Below are 20,533 nucleotides of genomic sequence, written 5' to 3' on the forward strand. Positions count from 1 at the left end.
CATGTCAATTCATCAACACATCGCCACATCAGAAGACCGTGCTTTTGTTCAGAAACCACCTACAGTTCTAGAAACCTTGCTAGATGTTTCCATTGATGTCATTTGTCCATCTTTAATTGAAAGATACATTTGTCAGCCGGCCTTCATTGAGAACTTGTCTATCGGAAGTGACATCATTCTACAATATGCACAAACACTTAAAAAAAAGAAAGAGGCCACAGATCATTCGGTACGTACATTATAACAAATTTTGTGATTCAACAAATTACTACAGGGAACAAATACTTCTATACGTACCTTTTCGTAAAAAGAAAGACAATATAAAAAAGCAAAATGAAACATGGCATGATACTCTCAAAAGATATAAGTTGCAAATAAAAGAAATCCGAGAGAAGTTCACATGCAATGTGGAAATAACTTATGCCGATAATGCCATAAAATGGAACGAGATAGAGCAAAGAGCTCATGAACTAGCAAAACTGAATCACACAACACACTATGGATGGAAGCTTTTCAAGGAGCGACATTGCCAGAACCAGCGGAAACAATCAACGTAACAAACTACAATCCCACTCCTGATATAAATGCCATTGTCACAAACTCAGTTACAAGGCAGGAGAAGACAAACCGACCAATGTTTGAAACAATTCAACTACAGCATGTCATGTTATCATCACTAGAATATCATCATCAAATTCAAGGCTTAAACCAAGGACAAAGGCTAATTTTTGACAACATAATGTACAAAAAAAGAACAAGCCCTGCCATGCCATTGCATATTTTCATCACCGGAGGTGCGGGAACAGGAAAAAGTACTATCCTAAGCTTGCTAGTGGAACAACTAACAAGAAACTACAACAAAGAACTAGGTGCTGATCCCTTGAAATTGGAGGTTCTAAAAACTGCATACACTGGTGAAGCTGCATGCCACATAGACGGAAGCACAATTCATACATCTTTAGGGATTCCTGCTAACTGTAAGAACTTAACACACTTGCGCTTATAGAATGACCTTGAACAAGAGCCTTCTACTGTCAACAACAAACTAGACATGCTAATCAAGGCTTACAACCTCAAAGCAATAGTAATTGATAAAATTTCTCTTGTAGGTAGTAGAATGTTCAGATTCATTGATCAGAGATTGTGTGACATCATGCATGTTCAACATCTGCCATTCGGTGGCCTCAATGTTATTTTGGTTGGTGACCTATGCCAAATCCCTCCTGTAAGAGACAAATGGATATTTCACAAAACATCAGCTCTCCAACTTGCATAATTTTGGAAAGATTGCATTTACCAATACGAGTTGACAGAGCCTATGCAGTAAGAGGATCCAGAGTTTGTAAGCATGCTAAATAGATTCAGAATAGCAACGCAAACAGATTGTGACATCAACAACATCAATAGCACTTGTTGTAACCCTCTCCCACCTAACTCAACAATTCCTCACTTGTTCTATTACGTCAAATCAGCCAAACACCACAACGATATGATCCTCAACAAAACAGTAGGGCATCCTTTCACATTTCATGCAACCAACACACACACAAGCACTTGCTCTAAACATTTTTACCTACTTGATAATCCTCAGAAAATAGTTGGCTTGCATGAAACCTTGCAATTCAAAATAGAAACAACCATAGAACTATGTGCTGGGAACTACAACATTAACGACAGACTTGTAAATGGTGCTGATGGTATTTTCAGAGGAACAAACATTGAAAATAAAGGTCCAACTATTTGGATCGAATTCCACAACTAGAAAGCAAGTGAGGTGACACTCTCAAAAAACAATCACTTATAGGAGATAACATACAAAAACAATGGACACTGATTCAGCCAATAACAAAGGACATCCAAATTGGTCAAAACAAGCACCACACATTCCCAACACAACCTGCAACAACTACGAGAACAATACATCGCTCCCAAAGCATGACATTAGATAGTCTTGCATTTGATCCAATGGGTTCAATAAAACACGGCCTAACATATACAGCATTATCACGTGTATGCCACAAAGCTTAATTATACTTGCTGAAGCCACTATCACATAGAAATTTCAAAATTGATCCAAAGGTCCAAAAAGAAATGACAAGACTATCCACAGAAAGATCATGGAACTTAGCTATTCCAAATTTGCATCGATACAAAGACATACACTTGATTCTCCAATCATTAAACACAAGATCTTTACCTTCACATTACGAAGACATCAACCATGATCCCAATTTACAAGCCTCTGATATACTCTACTTGCAAGAGACAAGAACCCATGATCCATCCCTCTACTTTGACCAATCACAATACAAAGCAATAACAACAAACAACACAATTGGCACTACTATACTCTACAACAACATGCTATCAGTTTAGATTGTCCAAGTCAATGCCACAACTGAAAATGAATTCATTGCAATACACATCAAGCCTTGTACAAGAAATTCAATATTTGTCATTTCGACATATTGTTCTCCAAAAGCAAACATTGATACATATCTACATGAACTGCAAGATGTATTGATGCTCTCGCCATTAACATGTCCAAGAATCATGCTTGGTGACTTCAACATAGACATGCTAGCCCCCAGTCTGGAACAATCAAAATTACAAATGCTCATGGACAACTTCAGCATGAAACTCACATTCAAATAGTCAATAGTATATAACTCATAACTAGATCATATATGGACAAATGCTCATTTGCAAGAGGGCTTTCTTGCTCCTTGTCCACCTAGCTGTGATTCCCAGATTATTCCCTTCTTCCCTCTAATTTCCTTTGTGTTGCCTCTCTCTAAAAATCTCCCTCCAAGACCAGTGCTCACATGTGGTGCCATGTGTCCCTCATTGAACCTTGTACTTTTAGCCCTCTCTTGGGCCTACTATTGCATCCTTCACTTAATGCCTAGACCTAGGAATCCCCTAGGTCATAGCCTCCATGTCTATAAGCACTCATAAGGGAGAAGGTAACGGGGCCAAATAGGGTCGAGGGAGTAAAGGAGGGGAGGAACTTTTTTAGGAGGGCTTTTCCTAGGGTTGGAGTGAGGTGTTAGTTTCCTCTCTACAATATTTTTAAAATGGAAACCTATGTTTCCATTCAAGCCCCCCTTTCCTCACATTTAGAAAGCCTAAACCCCTTTACCCATTCATGCCCCTCATAGCTAACAATCATTGCTCCTATCTCCCTAACCTCTCTTCCCTAGACTCCCCCTCTCTCATATCCATGTGTCCAAGTAGTTGTCGATCATACCCACTACCTCCCTTAACCCCTCTTCCTAGACTCGTCCTCTCCCTCACACCTATGTGTGATTATGTTTGCATGGTCATGAGGAGTGTGCATTCTAGGTTTCTATGGTATACTCTCACACTCCCCCTAAAGCCCAAGCACTAAGGGGCCTATATTCATCTCCATCTCCATCTCCATCTCCATGGAGATACACGACCTACAATTTCATGTTTCATTGAGCATGCAAGGCTACATGCTTGCATTTATCACTCCCAAGTTCTTGAGGAAGTTGAAATAATGATTCTATTCAAGAAACCTTTCAATCTAGAGATGTGGTGAAGAAGTTATGCATTTTTCAATTATTCATACTCATTGTGAACCTTGTAGGAAAAAAGAGCTTGCAAGATTGTGCAATGAAAAAATATTTTTAGGGAAGGATTCTTGAGCTTTCACAGTTTAGCTAGTAGCCTCAAAAGCCAAGATTCTTTACTTTTTGCTACAGTAGAGTCTAGTACTAGTGTAAGATCTCCTAGCAAAGAGGGTTGTCAGCAAGTCTTGCACCTAGCCATGGACCCTTGATAGAGGTCGACTTTCTCCATGTGAGGCCTTCTCTTAGAACCTCCTCATTCAAGCTCCCTCTAGAATACCCCCCCTAGCCCAACGCTTTCCACTTTGAGTTCTAATTTGGTGCCATGTGTCCATATGAGACCCTTCCCTTAAAGACCTCCCAAAAGCTTCTCTTTATTCTCCGCATAAATACCTAAGCCTAGGTATGACCCTAGACCCTCTCCAACCCCTATTAATTGCAAGTGCTATCAAGCCGTCTTGGTTTCCTACTTCACCATAACCAAACTGCAAGGCCCTAATATTATGGTTGGTGTAACATTCTCTTCCCCTTCAGTAGGGAAACAAATTGGGAAACCTCCTCTAGTGATTATTTATCCTTTCCCATCTAGATTTTAAAGATTTAGGTACCCTAAGGTAGATTTTCTCCTTTCTTCAAACTCCAACTTCCTAATTGACCATTTTAATTTGACCATCATGACAAAATATGAAGAGGGGAGAGGAGAAGAGTGGAGATGAGGAGAGAGGGCACAGCTAGAGAGCACACCACAAATGACTAACTGTACACTAGATTTAGTTGAAAAAATAGAATATATACAAACCCATTTAGGGTTAGGGTTAGGGGATCTAACCCTTTCCTTTATAGCACTCTATAAGGTTAGTGCTATGCACATATGATCACTCTATAAGGTTAGTGCTATGCACACGTGATCACATGATGTTGAGTGTAAACTCTCAACACCTTCCCTCAAGATTGACATCATGAAGTAGGCATTCCCTCAAGATGATGATTCTTGGGAATTGAAGAAGGAACGAGCATTACATTCCATCACACCCCTTTAATGGGAATGTCCTTCCTTTGCATCAAACCAAGAGCTAGTCGGTGTTTCTCGAATAGCTCTTTATCAAGTGGTTTGGTAAAGATGTCTGCAACATTCTCTTTACTATTACAATGCTACAGTGTGATGTCACCAAGTAATACTCTTTCTCTGATGAAGTGCTCTTTGATATCAATGTGCTTTATCTTGGAGTGATATACTGGATTCTTGGCCAATGCTTGAGCCAGTTGATTATCATAGTATATTGTTGTTGGCTTTGACTCATCAAAGTAGTCTATTTCTGACAATAGTCTTCTGAGCCATATAGCCTCACATGCACCTGTAGTGAGTGCCCTATATTCTACTTAAGTCGAAGACAAAAGAAATAGTTTGCTGTTTGTTTGACAACTATGATATAGCACCTTGACCTAGGAAAAATGCATATCCCTGTGTCGATCTCCTAGTCTCATGATCTCTGGCATAGTCACTGTCATAGTATCCATGCAACTGTGGATGACTTCCATTGTATTCTATCCCAAACTATCTTGTACCTTTGATGTATCTCAAGACTCTTTTGGCTGCATTCCCGTGAGACTGTTTTGGATTTGCCATAAACTATGCAAGTGAGCTTACTGCATAACAAATATCTAGCCGTGTGATAGTCAGATATATAAGAGATCCAATGAGCTGCCTGTAGTATCTGTCATTGATTGTAGGCTTTTCTGAATCTTTAGTAAGTTTCAAAATTTGTTCCATGGGAGTGGCTGCAATCTACCATATGAAACTTCTTTAGAAGACTATCAACATGATTGATTTGACTCATAAATGTACTATCTGAATCTCTCCAGAACTCAATTCCAAGACAATAGTACATAAGTCCAAGAGCTTTCATGTCGAACTCTGTAGATAAGTCCTGTTTTAGTTTTCTAATGAAGCTATCCTTGCTTCCTATCATAATCAGGTCATCTACGTACAAAAGTGTAATAGTAATGTCTTCCCCTTGAACTTTGTAGTAGAGAGTATGATTTGCACTGGATTTCATGTATCCTAGATCAGCAAAATTCTTGTTGATTCTGCTGTACCAACTTGTGGGTGCTTGCTTTAAGCCGTAGAGACTCTTTTTGAGATGGCAAACCTTATTCTTCTTTCTTGATTCAACATAACCTACTGTTTGTTGCATGTAGACTTCCTCGTCTAGATAACCATTGAGAAATGCGTTCTTGACATCGATGAGCTAATACACATTCCATCTGTTGAGTGTTGCTAGTGATATCAAGAACCGTATGGAATCCATCTTTGCTATACTGGAGCAAAGTCTCATCATAATCCTGACCATATTGTTGTGAAACCCTTTTGCAACTAGTCTGGCTTTATATCTTTGAATATTGCCATCTGGATTGTACTTCACTTTGTATACCCATTTGTTTGCTATGGCCTTCTTTCCTAGTAGAAGGTCAAATAATTCCCAAGTATTATCCTTATACAAAGCATCCATTTCTTCATTCATAGCAGTTTGTCATTCTGGCTTATCTACTACGTCTTCGAAGTACATTGCCTCTACTGTAGCCATGATGGTAGTCATAATCTTGAGCATAGTTGGTGGTTTCCACCTGAATCGCTTTGCCTTTTTAAGCATATGTCAATCTCGCTAGAGGTCTGCTTTCCCTGGTAGACCATCTGAGCTGCTGTGGCTCTGCTTGAGTGCTTCTAGCAATTCTTGCTCTTCTTCATCAACCTGTTCTATAGATGACTGCGAAGTCGATGCTTCTATCTCGTGTGTAGGTGAGGTTTTCAATTTAGATTCCTCATCAAAGATTACATCTTTGGAGATAATGACTTAGCGGTTGATGGGATCATACAACTTGTATGCTTTGCTTTCTTCATTGTAGCCAACCATGATGCATTTGCATGACTTCACATCCAATTTCCTATGATCATCATGTATGCATATGCTATGCAACCAAATATGTGGAGATGCTCAATGTGTGGCTTATGTCCAGTGAATGCTTCATAAGGAGTCATACCTTGTATCAGTTCGGTAGGAAGCCGATTAAGCAAGTAGTTTGCTGTAGCTATTGCTTCTGCCCAATACTAATTTGGAAGATTCTTTTCACTAAGCATTGCTCTAGCACTGTCTGCTAAAGTCCCATTCTTCCTTTTTGAGTACATAAGCATGACCAGTTTCACTATTTCTGTTGCCAAAACTCTAGTTGATTTGGTTTCTCACCGTGAGAATCCTGGATGTGTTCTTTAACTCGTAGAGAGCTGCGAACATATCCCATGCTTCTTTCGATGTTGTGACTGTGTTGAGCTATCCTAGCATGACATCTTGCACATTTTTATTTCTGACTTGCGGCATTGTATTGTTTCAAACATTGTAGTGATACATTGGTTAACAAAGCAGAAATAAACATCATTAAAGTGTTTACTAACACCTCAAAAATAATCTCTTATGCATGGAGCACCTCCACTTCATCTTTTTTGCAACCTAAGCTTCTCTAATGGATGTAATGATTTTGTATTCATTACAAAAATTCCCACTCAAGATTGGTATCTTTGTTGTCTTCTCGCATGTACTTTGAGCTACTTATAGCTACCACAAAACAAATTTCCTCCTTTCATATATGAAGCTTAAGTATAATAGTACTCCTATGAAAGAGAGAACTACCACTTATTTAATTAATTTTGGACTCATATGTCTACATTTGGACAAATTGTTAAAATCCTTCCCAAATGAAAAGTTTACTTTATGAAAATGTCATTCGAGAATCAAAAGTTTACTTTCTAGCACTATCATTTCCACATAATGAATTTCACAATATCTCTCTATAATGTTGCATTACTTATGCAAAAACTACAATTAAATCCTACTGTTGTATTTCTTGTTTTTAGGAATCCCATATGAGTTATTAATTTTAATCCATGAAAATTCTAGTTCACCAGAGTTTCTACAACAACATTGAAATAAGTCATGCTTATGTACTTAGGATCAAGGATTACAATAATCAACTCATAGCAACAGCAACGAGAGAGAGCATGAATCTTGCAAAAATGGTTCAAGTCATTCTGAATGGACTAAAGGAGGGATACGAGAATCTAGTCTAGAGTATTGCCATCCAATGGCAAATTCCAACACTGGAAGAGCTCTAGTCAGTTTTACTTAGTGAAGCACTCAGGAAACAAGACATTCATGCATGCAAAAGTCACTCCAATGATCAAGCATTCACATCTTTAGATAGAAGTAGAGGCAAAGGCAGAGGTAGTTCCAATGTTTTATAGAATATAGCACTTAGGCGAAGGAAGCAATAAATGTTGTAGTGCATTATTTGCTCATGCTGTTGAAGTGCTCGAACCATTGTGCCTTGGATATTCCATTCTACACCAGAGTATGGTTCGATCATTGGCCAATTAATGGTTCAATCTTCACCCAAATTGTGTATGTTGGCTTCCCATTTTTTATGCCGTGGAACTACATAGAACTTGGGATGGGTTCTGAGACATGGAGGTGCCCGTAGGTACTCCTTCAAGAAGATTACATCAAAGAGCTTGGGGCACACCAATCAGGTTGTGGATCCAACTTGCTAATCCAACCTTCACTAATTTGATGCTGACGAAGGTTGGTTGAAAAGTTGTCGAGGGTCCATTGTCTAGGGTCCATCCACCTCGAGTTTTCATACCATGATATTTGCTCCAAATTTCCTTAATGGGGTTACTGGGAAGTGGTATCTCATCAAAATCATACCCATCATTGGAACTTGGCATGGGTGTACAAATTGGATTATCTGGATCCTGATATTCAAAATCAAATACTGTGTCATTTTTTGCTGATGGAAGCACAATTAATTTCAGAGGTGATGACAGGGCAGGGAAAGAATCTGAGGACATGGGGGAGAAATATGGCAGAATGTTAGTTGTGGAAGGGGGAGCAGAGGGGAGGGGGGAAAGGACTGGGCAAATGGTTTGAGTAGCTTGGTAATCCTCAAGGGTAGGATTAGCAAGGGAGGGGAAGAAGCTAGTGTGAGGGGCTCATAAGTTTGTGATTGTTGGGTTAGTTGAAAGTGGTGAGAGGCATGAGCAAAGAGACGATCGAGGGAATAGATGTTAGGATGGAGCTCGGGGAAGATTAAGAGGGTGGGAGCAGCAAGGGTAAGTGAGGTTATGATGTTGGCAGAAAGAGTGGTTAGATATGGGAAGTTGGATGTGAGATAGGCCCTATCATCTTTCGACACTTCTTTTTGCTGGTACGATGGGATGATCAGCTTCATGGGTGGGATGTTGGTTATGTCATGCCTTGCAAATAACCCTGAGGGTAGGACTACCCATGAGGCAGACATATGCAATGAAAGCATCCATCCTGAGTGTTGTAAACTAGGCATGTGTAGACAGGCAGAAGATATTTTTCTCATCTTCGAACAAGTCTTGGCAAATTATGCACAGGGTTTTGTTCCCGATGGAACATTCCCATTTGATTGTTGGATGAGTAGATATGATCCTGATTTGGAGTTGCTTCCATTGGATAAGCACATGTGCGTTGAGGTGATCTTCCATTGTAGAGCAGCCACAAGCTCTTGGTACACCACCATTGTGCATTGAAGTGGGGCTTCATTGGTGTTGTCTTCCAATGCCTCATTGTTGTGCACTAGCAATTGGAGTTTGAGCTTGGAGATGATTATCTTTTGGGAGTGCATCTCATTCATTTTTTCTTTGTATTGATGGTAGATGGTTGTATAGGCCTCCTTAAGCTTTCTCATTTGCAATCTGACCTTTGCCTATTGAGGAATGTCTTCAGTGGTATTAGACCATTGGTCCAAGACTTGTGCTTGTGAAGTGCTGGCCTCTTGAGCGGTAGCAAGTTGGTACTTTAAGATTTTGCATTCCAAAATAAGCTCATCAATGCTGAAGGCACGCCCTGCCAAAGATTATTTCATTTCTTTAAGCTTGTCTTTGCAATCCTGGAGCTCTTCTTGTTTGTGAATTAGAGTGAGTCAAGCTTGGGCCACTACCTCCGTCTATTACGCATGTGCGGATATCAAGGAGTTATAGTAGGTCTGTAGGATTGTCGTTGCTTGTACTGCTTTTGTCAGCTGTGTTTGACTTTGGTAGAGGTTGGAGGTCACATCCCTCACTGCCTTTTCTTGAGCTTGGAGAGCCTGATTCATACACACTTCTTCTAGCTCCTTCTCATCTATCTACGCCTGAAGTGCCTTGACCTATATGGCGATTGCCTGGAATTGGTCTTTGATTTTTGTTGCAGTCTGTCTTTCCAATTCCCTTGCATATTCTTCCTTAGCCAAGGTAGCGAATAGTTCTTACATTTGGATCATTTGGCTAGCTTGAGTTGGAGAATGACAGATGGTGAGGAGGTCTGGTGATACTGATACAAGTGGTGCCCATGTAGCCAACCTGATGATTCTGTAGTACTTGGGGGAGGTTGTTCCAATGGTATTTCAGTCGCTTGTTTACAATAGTCATACTATTGATCTGGCACTAGCTCCCCTTGTGGCTCATCGATTGGCATGGCGGTGATGGTAGTTCTAGTACTAATGTAGCCTCAAGCTCTAGTGCTGATCTTTCCTCGGGTCCTGGTGTTGATCTTGCCTCAGGCTCTAGTTGCTGCTGTTGTTGGAGATATATTGGGTTTAGTTGTGCACCGAGCTGTAGCATCTCTTGGGACAATTCCACAATCTCGACCTCCAAAATAGGTATTTCTTCTAAGGCAACTGCACCAGGAGAAGTTGGTGATGGCTCCCATACTAGTGAGAAGGGTATGTCCAACTCCTCAATTGGTTCTAGTGACTGGGGAATTTTACATACGACTAAAGAACCCACCAGTTTCTTTGTAAAGAAGATAAGTGTTGGACCTAGTCTTGTTTTAGCTTTCTACTCAGCAAAACAAACATGCGGATGGAAGGGATAGATTCTTGCCACACTTAACCCCCAGAATTGTGGATAGAAATTGTGCTGCTTCCTTGAGGCGATGGCCAAGGATTGTGTGAAGCAATATGCCATCTCTATGGATCAGTGTGCCCTTGGTGAGGAGAGACTGTACTTTGATAAACTTTGCATCGATAGGCCATTTAGGGTATTTTGCACCTTGTGTTAGTAGTGAGAAAGCCCTTTGAATGACTGTACTGTCGAGGATAATGTTTAGTTGCTCTGATGTACAATGATTATATTGTACTTGCCAACCTTGGCATTGTTGTAGTGGTCAAAATGGAGAAAATCCTTGATGTATGTCATCATTGTAGGACTGTCCTCCAAGGATTTTAGGCTCTCATGTAAACTGCCTAAACCCCTTTGCTCTAAGTAAGATGTTGCTTCTTGGGAAAGAGCATAAGTTGATGGGGGTGGCCAAACAAGTTCCATTGACTAGGTCCCTTCAATGGCTGTGCAGGTCATTGGTGATTGATGTGGCATTTGTTCTTCTTGGTCATGCACTGAATCCGCTTTGGAGCTTTTGATCTAGACCACGAATGGCTGTGGTCGCCATGGTTGAGAGGATGTAGATGGCTGCGAACTCTAGAGGGGATCTTGTGGTTGAGGCGGTGGGCTCAATCTGTGCATCCTCTTTAGTGGTGGCATCTTTCTGAACATGCATCCATGTGCATGTGGTGTACCATTGATCATTAGATTGGTTGGCATGCTTGTATGACCTTTATGTGTGTGAGTGTGAGAGATCTAATTATGATACATGCTTTGAGAGTGTGGAATAAAAGTGTGTGGTACAATTATTCATGCAATCATCTATGTGGCTAAGTGAAAGCGTGTGAGTGCACGTGACTTAGGAGCTAGGTATGGACTAACTATATGCTTTTTTTTGTTGTTGGGATTTTCATAGGGCAACTAGAACTTAGGCATCAGTTCTGAGCCCTAGGTTAAAATCGATTGATTCTACCTATATGTGCAAAGACATACATATGCAAGTGAGTGCTTGTGATACAATCTAATCCTAACTAAGGAAGACTTGGTTTCCCAAATCTTTGTTTTTGTCAGGGATGGCTTGCATGTTGATGTAGTAGCACTTCAGTCAGCTCCCATTTATTGTTATCTTGAATTAGACTCCATCCAATGTTTCTAGCAGTACAGCTTCGATGGGATTCATCTTTTGTACTCGTAGGGTCCTTGACCTAGATACTTCAGTTTCCCCTTGTGTACTTTGGCATTGTATAACAGGACTAAGTTGCCTTCCTTGATGTCTTTAGCTTTCAGATTTCTATCAAACCATGCCTTCCTTCTACATTTTTCTATTGTCATGGCATGGTAGGTGACTAGTCTTGTCTCTATATGCTTCTCCAACAAATAGAGCCTTTCTTTCAAGGATTCATGGTCTCCCATGTGTTCTTGTACTACTATTCGTAGACTTGGTATTACAAATTCGAGTGGGACCATAGCTTCAAGGCCGTACACCAATTGAAAAGGTGTGTTACCTGTACTGACCCTGAATGTGGTTCTGTATGCCCATAAGGCTGCATTCAGTTTCTCTGCCCAATAAAAATGCTGTGGTTCTACTACCTTAGTGAGGATAATGCATAATATTTTGTTGGTGGATTTAGCCTATCTATTCCCTTGGGGGTAGTAGGGTGTGCTTTTTCTATGGATTACCATGAAGCCAAACAAGAGTTCTTGGATTACCTCATTGACAAAATGTGTGCCTCTATCCGACACAATTTCAATGGGGCATCTGAATCGGGTGATCACATTTTCGTATAAGAATCTTGCTGTGCTTCTGGCATCTACCTTTCTGACTGCTTTAGCTTCAGCCCATTTTGTAAAGTAATCAGTGGCCACAATGATGTAGCATGCCTGTGTTCCTTTTACTGCTAGATGTATGGGACCCACATAGTCAATCCCTCATTTTTCAAATGGTTTTTGTGCAACAATTGTTGTTAGGGGATTGAAGTCTTTGTGTTGTGGTTTAGTAGTCCATTAGCATACATCACAGCCTTTTACATATTCATAGGCATCTGCCCATAGTTTGGACACCAGTAGCCTGCGAGGAGAACTTTTCTTGCTATGGCTTCCCATTGGAAGTGTCCTCTTGCAATGCCTTCATGGACTTCACTCAAGATTGGCATGATCTCATGAGGCATTACACATCTTCTTAATATCTGGTCCTTGCCCATCTTATATAATTGTCTTGCAATGAGTCGATAGGATGTAGCCTTTAGAATCAATTTTTTGGCATCTACTGCTTTCATTTCATGGGGTAGTCTTCCTGCCATCAAGTACAAAAAATGATATCTCCACACTACTCTAGAACAACATTTATTTGAAATAGTGTGGCATCTGGTAAGTCGTCTTCAACTCTAGTGGCTTCTTCTCCCAACTTTTGACTCGAGACATGTGATCAGCATGTAGTGTTGGGCACCTTTGCAGACCACTATCTTGAAGTTGATTCCTTGAAGCAAGAGGAGCCATCTAGTTATTCTTCCTATTGTACACGGACGGTTCACAAGATAAAGCAATGCTTGATGGTTGGTGTAGAAGACAAAATCATTTGCCAGTAGATAGTGCCAAAATTTCTTTACACTATAGCGATAAGGTCCACTTACCTTAGGGTGAGCACCTTTCCTTATAGATATCGTGTGTACTGCCACTTTTGTGAAATTCCATTCATCTCTTCGTATGACCATGCTAGGCGGTTGCGGTATTCCATTAGGAGTGCTTTGAGTTTGGTTTCATCTTCTTGTCGAAGCTGTTTTCCAATGAAAACTAGTTTTTCTTCCTCCCCTTCAAGGGCAAGGTTTATTGTGCATGTTTTTGCTAGTCCCTCATAGATTGGAGTTTCTCCAATGCTATCAATTTCTTGAAGTTCAGATTCTCTTGGTGGTCTTGGTATTGCTATTGGCGCACTACCACTTGTATAATTCTTGAAGTATTTTGGCACTTCTCGGAGATCGGCCTCTGATGGTGTTGAACTAGCCTAACATGTGTCATGAGTACTGGGTGGCATAGTTGCATTTATCAATTTGTTAGGCTCTTCTTGACCTTTTTTTGAAGTCTCTTGATTGAGCTTCATCTGTACATGTGGCTTATATTTTTAAAACTTCTTACATTGGGAACTGTGGGGTAACTTTTTAAAACTTCTTCTAGTCCCTCAGGGAACCATTAAAGAGACGGTGGTTCTGATTTTGAGGGAGCTGACTTTGCAGGGTACAATTCGATGATCCTTGTTTGGACTCATTCGAATTCATTGAAGTGCTCAGCCTTGGCTTTTCTGTGATTTCCTCCTTCAGCTTTCTTGCGGGATCTTCTGTTGTAATTCAACTTTGGAGGTTCAACTTTTGGGAGCTCGACTGCCATTAGGGCATGCAGAATGGCTAAGTCATTATCAAAGATTTGACCTTCAATTTCAGCATTCTCAGCCTCTGTTTCAAGGTCCCAAGGAAAATCTGAGTAAATCATTGGTATGGGTACCTTCTTCAGGTTCATTATCCCACTCAAGGTCAGCCATAAAGAATGGCATCTCTAGGTCAATTAGTTCTTCATGTGGGAGTGGAGGATCTACATGTAGCACCTTAGCATCTATCTATGAGATGATGAGGTCTAATGAATGGCAGTTGTCGATGGTTGCCAATGTCTGTATCTAGTTATTGACATTGCTTTTTGAGTCCCCTGCTATGGCATGCCATTGCAAGGAAGCTGATTTGCTTGAGATTGTTGTTGAAGATGTGTCATCCAACGCTCTAGGCACAATTGGTTTTATAGCTCCTATCCCCACATTCACCCTGACTATAGTGTCTCGATTCTAAATTGTCAATTTATCAATTCCCCAGTCATGGAGGACTAATGCTTCCCGTAACCAAGGACACGGCCAGTAAGATTTGATAGGATTTTTTGGGGAGATCCAAGATTGTGAATTGAAGGGAAAAGCGGACTCCTGCGATCTTTGTGGGCACGCCATTCACTATTCCCAAGGGTTTAGCCCATGAATCATCAGCAAGGCGTATGTTGAAATTAGCCTTTTGCATTGGTGGGAGACCCCATTCTTCATAGAGCTCCTTTGTTAGGACATTTACACCTGCTCCACCATCCACTATGGCTTGGACTTCATTATATGCCTTGTGGATCAAAGGCACAGTAATGTTGCATATGTCATCTCTCTCACCCATCCGCATAGAGATATCTTCAATGTTGTTCATAGGTGGAGGGGGATTTATGAGTTCAATCCATACTTTGAAACTCTCCTAGAGATTGGGACAATTCCGTAGGAGGATTCCGATGGGAATTTACACAAGGTAACTCAGGATGCTAGAGAGTGTGGCTCCTTTAAGTTGACGTGGCGGTACATTATGTTGTGGACTCTGTTGTTGGAATAGAGGCTCAAGTACAATATTAATACTTTGTGGGGCCAAGTCATGGATTGGATCTTGAGCTTGTTTCTCAGCCTCAAATTGAGCTTGTTCATCTTGTACCCATTGTTGAAGTGCCTGAAAACGAGCCTTCTCCACCTCTGCATTTGGGTATGGATCTTCTTTTATTTGAGGCTCGGGAGTTGATGTGGATGAGCTCGACTACTCATTGCTTGGCGGAGGTGGAGGTACTTGTGCTTTCTTTTTCAAAAGTCACTTTGGTTGGATTGGAATGTTAGGGTCCTTGGTGGCCTCTTTCTATTGGCGTGTAATTACATTTACAGGTTGTGATTTTACACTTGCCGGACCCAAACTTTGATGGTTCACCCTAATGATGGTGATGGGGACATTAGGCTTAATTTATGTTTGTTCTGGGACCTTATTTTTCATGGGACAATCCATACAGGCATGTCCTATGCCACAATCTCTGCAGAGTAGTTGGAAAGTAGCTGGACTACCACGATGAGGGCACTCTACGATCCGATGATTTTCTCCACAACCGTAGCACTTGATTGGTGCATGATATGTGTTGGGACGTACTTGATTTGCATAAACTGGTATTAGACCCTCTGCAGCTTCTACATAGTACACAGGGTACTTTGCTTCATACTCAAATGGCCAGTCTACTTCCTCGGCTTGTAATGATGTAGAACTTGCATATAGAACTCGCATGTAGAAGTCATATGTAGAACACGCATCTACAAGTTGTATGTAGAACTTGCATGTAGAACTCACATGTAGAAATTGTATGTAGAACTTGCATGTAGAACTTGCATGTACAAGTCGCATGTAGAACTTGCATGTTGAACTCCCATGTACAACTCGCATGTAGGAGTTGCATATAGGAATTGTATGTAGAAGTTGCATATAGAACATGCAAGTTGGATTTCTATGAGGGATTATTTCTAGCCTTATGCAAGTACAAGTGGAGCTTTGCATGTAGGAGTTGCATGTAGGAGTTGTATGTAGAACTTGCATGTAGAGTAGCAGCAACGCTTGTGCTTGCATAAGGCTAGAAATAATCCCTCTTAGAAATCCAACTTGCATTTCTACATCCAAGTTCTACATACAACTCCTACATGCAACTCCTACATGCGAGTTGTACATGCAAGTTCTACATATGACTTCTACATGCGAGTTCTACATGCAAGTTCTACATACAACTTGTACCACTTCTACATGCGAGTTCTACATGCAAGTTCTACATACAACTTGTACATGCACGTTCTACATGCGAGTTCTACATGCAAGTTCTACATGTAGAGAGAGAATGTGTTACACTTCCTACATGTAGAGAGAGAAGCTCTCCAACTTGTATATATACCCCATAATGGAATGAAGCCCAAACTCTTTGGGGCATTGTGTTGAGTTCTACTTTGGTATTCCAAGAAATTGTCTCAAGTGTCCATGCTTCCTAGCACTTCACGTCCAAAAGCATGTCTTAACCTTGCAACCCCTCCTTCCCTCTCCTCCAACCTTGCAACCCAATCCTCTCCCTCTCCTCCTCCTTCTTCCTCCTCCTCCTCCCTTCTCCTCCTCCTCCTCTCTCCTCCTCCCTCCTCCTCCTCCCTCCTCTCTCTTCTTTTCCCCATGCTCTTACACCTTCTTCCTCTCCCACTCCTATGCTCCCCCTAAACCCTTTGTTCCTCAACCCTTAAACTCCATGATTTACAAGAGAGACGAGTTCTCCACCATGTACTCTACCCTAAACTGTGGAACTCCTTCTAAACCTTGGAACCCCTTCTAATCCTGTAATGTTAACCCTGGAACCTCCTTCTAAACCTTGGAACTCCTTCTAAACCTTGGAACTGCTTCTAACCCTAGAACTCCTTCTAAACCCTGGAACTCCTTCTAAACCTTGGAACTCCTTCTAACCTTGGAACCTCCTTCTAAACCTTGGAACTCCTTCTACCCCTGGAACCTCCTTCTAAACCTTGAAACTCCTTCTAACCCTAGAACTCCTTCTATTCTAGAGTAGCTTGACTTGCAGTCACAATCCAAGTAGCAAGAGGAGCAGTGATAGAGCTTCCCTACATTCCACTATGATCAAGATTGCAGCAAATCCTGTGTCTGTTGGACCTGAATTTTGCCCCCAGCACACTGCTTCATGATTGCCTGACCTTAAGCCACAAAAAAGTGAATAGCCTACCATGATCATAGAGAATCTCAAAGCTGCTTCAATCGCTATAGGTTTTTCTTAACAGAGGTATGGAAGATGCCATACAATCTCTGGACTTGGAATGTGTAAGACCTTTGCATGTGCAAATAGAGGGCATTTTGTTTGAGACAATGTCTTCCCAAAACCCTATGAGCCTAGAATAGGGAGGTACACCTGCCACGACAATATCATCCTTTTGCTCCCTAGAAAAGGAGACTATAAGGGCTTGGGAAGCATCAAGGAAGAGGGAACAAAGAAGAAGAAAGAAATGTAAGTTAGATGAGGAAGATGATTTTTGCAGAATGACAGTTAAATATTATGTTGTTTATACAAAAGAAATTAGCATTCTCTTCAAAGAAGAAAGGTTCAGAGGTACTTTAGCAAGTGCTTCATGACCCATGCATCTCAAAGTATACACGGGAGCAAAATGCAAGCGCAGCACTGCTTTTTGCTCTAAAAGAATCTTTGCAAATCCTAAAGAATCCTAGATCAAGTGATGAATTGTTTGTCAAAAGAAGCACTCTCACTAGCTTGTTAAATGCATTGCCAAGAGACCATGAGGTATCCATTGGCCAGGTCTCTAGAATTTTAGATGTACATCCAAGACCTTTTCATCATGCCCATCAAATTCTCTCTTGCAATAAAGCTGGAGAGAAGCTTCCACTGGATTTATGCAAACGTCAGCTTCCAGTTTGTGCTTTTGATGAGGAAGTCACAGAACTTGTTGTCAAGTTTTGGATAGAGAATAGTCGAGTGTCTCCAAATAAAAAGAATATATGTCGCCAACATTTTGCTAGAAAGCAATACATTGATCATCCAACTCATTTTCTTGCAGGTAAGATTTTCATGTTTGTCTTGTGCTTAAATCCTTTCTGTGTGCTTTTATATGCTTGGTTGTGCTTTTTATTATTTTTTTGTGCTTTCATGTGCTTTTATGTGCTTTTGTGGTGTTCTTTTATGTGCTTTGTGCTTTTCTAGTTCATATGCTTTCATGTGCTTATGTGGTGTTTTAATGTACTTTCATATGCTTTCATGTGCTTATGTGGTGTGCTTTTTTGCACTTTAATATGCTTTCATGTGCTTATGTGGTGTGCTTTTAAATGTTTTTGTGTACTTATTTGTGCTTTCATGTGCTTTTGTGGTGTGCTTTTGTGAGCTTTTATATTCTTGGTTGTGCTTTTTTGTGCTTTCATATGCTTTAATGTTTTTTTGTGACGTGCTTTTATATGCTTTATTGTGTACTTATTTGTTCTTTCATGTGCTTTTGTGGTGTGATTTTGTGAGCTTTTATATTCTTGGCTTTCCTATGCCAAAAGACATTAAACCAATACCACAAGCCACACCCCACATCCCATTGGCCTAGCAGCCATTGACATCGAAGATGGCATGACAAACTCAGACACTAGCAGTGATGACGCCAGATCAAATACATGAGATATGCGCTTGAAAAAAGGTAAATCAAAGGACACTGCCGAAACATCCAATGAAGATCACTTAGAGGCCATGACCTTGAAGTTGAAAGAAGATATGATGTAGGCCATGGATCAAAAACTCCACTTGTCTCACCCACCAACTCAAACATATCCACGGTGAGAAAATGTCTAGTGCCCACACTGCTTGGCAAATCATATAGCAAATGAATGCCCAGTCCTAAGAGCAAGGATCACTGCACAAGCAAATCCACTGCCACGGTTGTGGTGCCATATCTGTGTCGTCGGCGGCCATGATGAGAATAGTTGCATCTTCAACATGCGCAACAATCCACCTCGACCTCCACAATACCAAGCGGCACCCATGCCAATATACAGGCAACCGGCACTCGCACAAGTGCCCCCAACTCCAAGGCTAAATCCTGTTCTCGTTCAGACACAAGTCCCACAACTACTCAGGAATCCGAATCCACGACCGTATCCAAGAGTACCAAATCCAGCTCCTCAGACAGTTCCCATACATCAATTACAAGTTGAGGAAGTAGACTCGCTCTTTGAGTATGAAGCAGAGTACCCAGTGTACTATCTAGAAGGTGCAAAGGGTCTCATACCAGTTTATGCAAATCAAGTACGACCCAATACATATCGAGCACCAATCAAGTATTACGGTTGTGGAGAAAATCATCGGATCGCAGAGTGCCCTCATCATGGTAGCCCAGCTACTTTCCAACCACTCTGCAGAGATTGTGGCATAGGACATGCCTGTATGGATTGTCCTATGAAAAATAAGATCCTAGAACAAACAGAGGTTAAGCCTGACATCCCCATCGGCATCATTAGGGTGGACCATCAAAGTCTGGGTCTAGCAAGTGTAAAGTCACAACCTATCAATGTAATTACACGCCAACAGAAAGAGGACACCAAGGTTCCAATCCAACCAAAGCAACTTCTGAAAAAGAAAGCACAAGTGCCTCCATCTCTGCCAAGCAATGAGCAGCCGAGCTCATCCACATCAACTCTCGAGCCTCAAATAAAAGAAGCTCCATACCCGAATGTAGAGGTGGAGAAGGCTCGTTTTGAGGTACTTCAACAATGGGTCCAAAATGAACAAGCTCAATTTGAGGCTGAGAAACAAGCTCACGACCCAATCCATGACTTGGCCCCACAAAGTACTGATACTATACTCGAGCCTTTGTTCCAACAACAGACTCCATAATAGAATATACCACCACGTCAACTTAAAGGAGCCGCACTCTCTAGCATCTTGAGTTGCCCTATGTCAATTCCCATCGGAATCCTCTTACGGAATTGTCCCAATCTCTGGGAGAGTTTCAAAGGTTGGATTGAATTCAGAAATCCCCCTCCAACTATGAACGACATTGAAGATATCCCTGTGCGGATGGGTGAGAGAGATGACATACGCAACATTACTGTGCCTTTGATCCACAAGGCATATAAGGAAGTCCAAGCCATAGTGGATGGTGGAGCAGGTGTCAATGTCCTATCAAAGGAGCTCTACGAAGAATGGGTCTCCCACCAATGCAAAAGGCTAATTTCAACATACGCCTTGCCGATGATTCACGGGCTAAACCTTTGGGAATAGTGAATGGCGTGTCCACAAAGATTGCAGGAGTCCGCTTTTCCCTTCAATTCACAATCTTGGATCTCCCAAAAAAATCCTATCAAATCTTACTGGGATGTTTTTGGTTATGGGAAGCATCAGTCTTCCATGACTGGGGAACTGATAGATTGACAATCCAGAATCGAGACACTACAGTCAGGGTGAATGTGGGGATAGGAGCTATTAAACCAATTGTGTCTAGAGCATTGGATGACACATCTTCCACGACAATCTCGAGCAAATCACTCCCTTGCAATAGCATGCCATAGCAGGTGACTCACAAAGCAATGTCGATAACTCGATACAAACATTGGCAACCATCGACAACTACCATTCATTAGACCCCATCTTCTCACAGATAGAT

This window comes from Dipteris shenzhenensis, chromosome 26, assembly GCF_047967505.1.
Source record: "Dipteris shenzhenensis isolate YYH24624 ecotype China chromosome 26, Dip_SZ_1.0, whole genome shotgun sequence".
NCBI classification, from domain to species: domain Eukaryota; kingdom Viridiplantae; phylum Streptophyta; class Polypodiopsida; order Gleicheniales; family Dipteridaceae; genus Dipteris; species Dipteris shenzhenensis.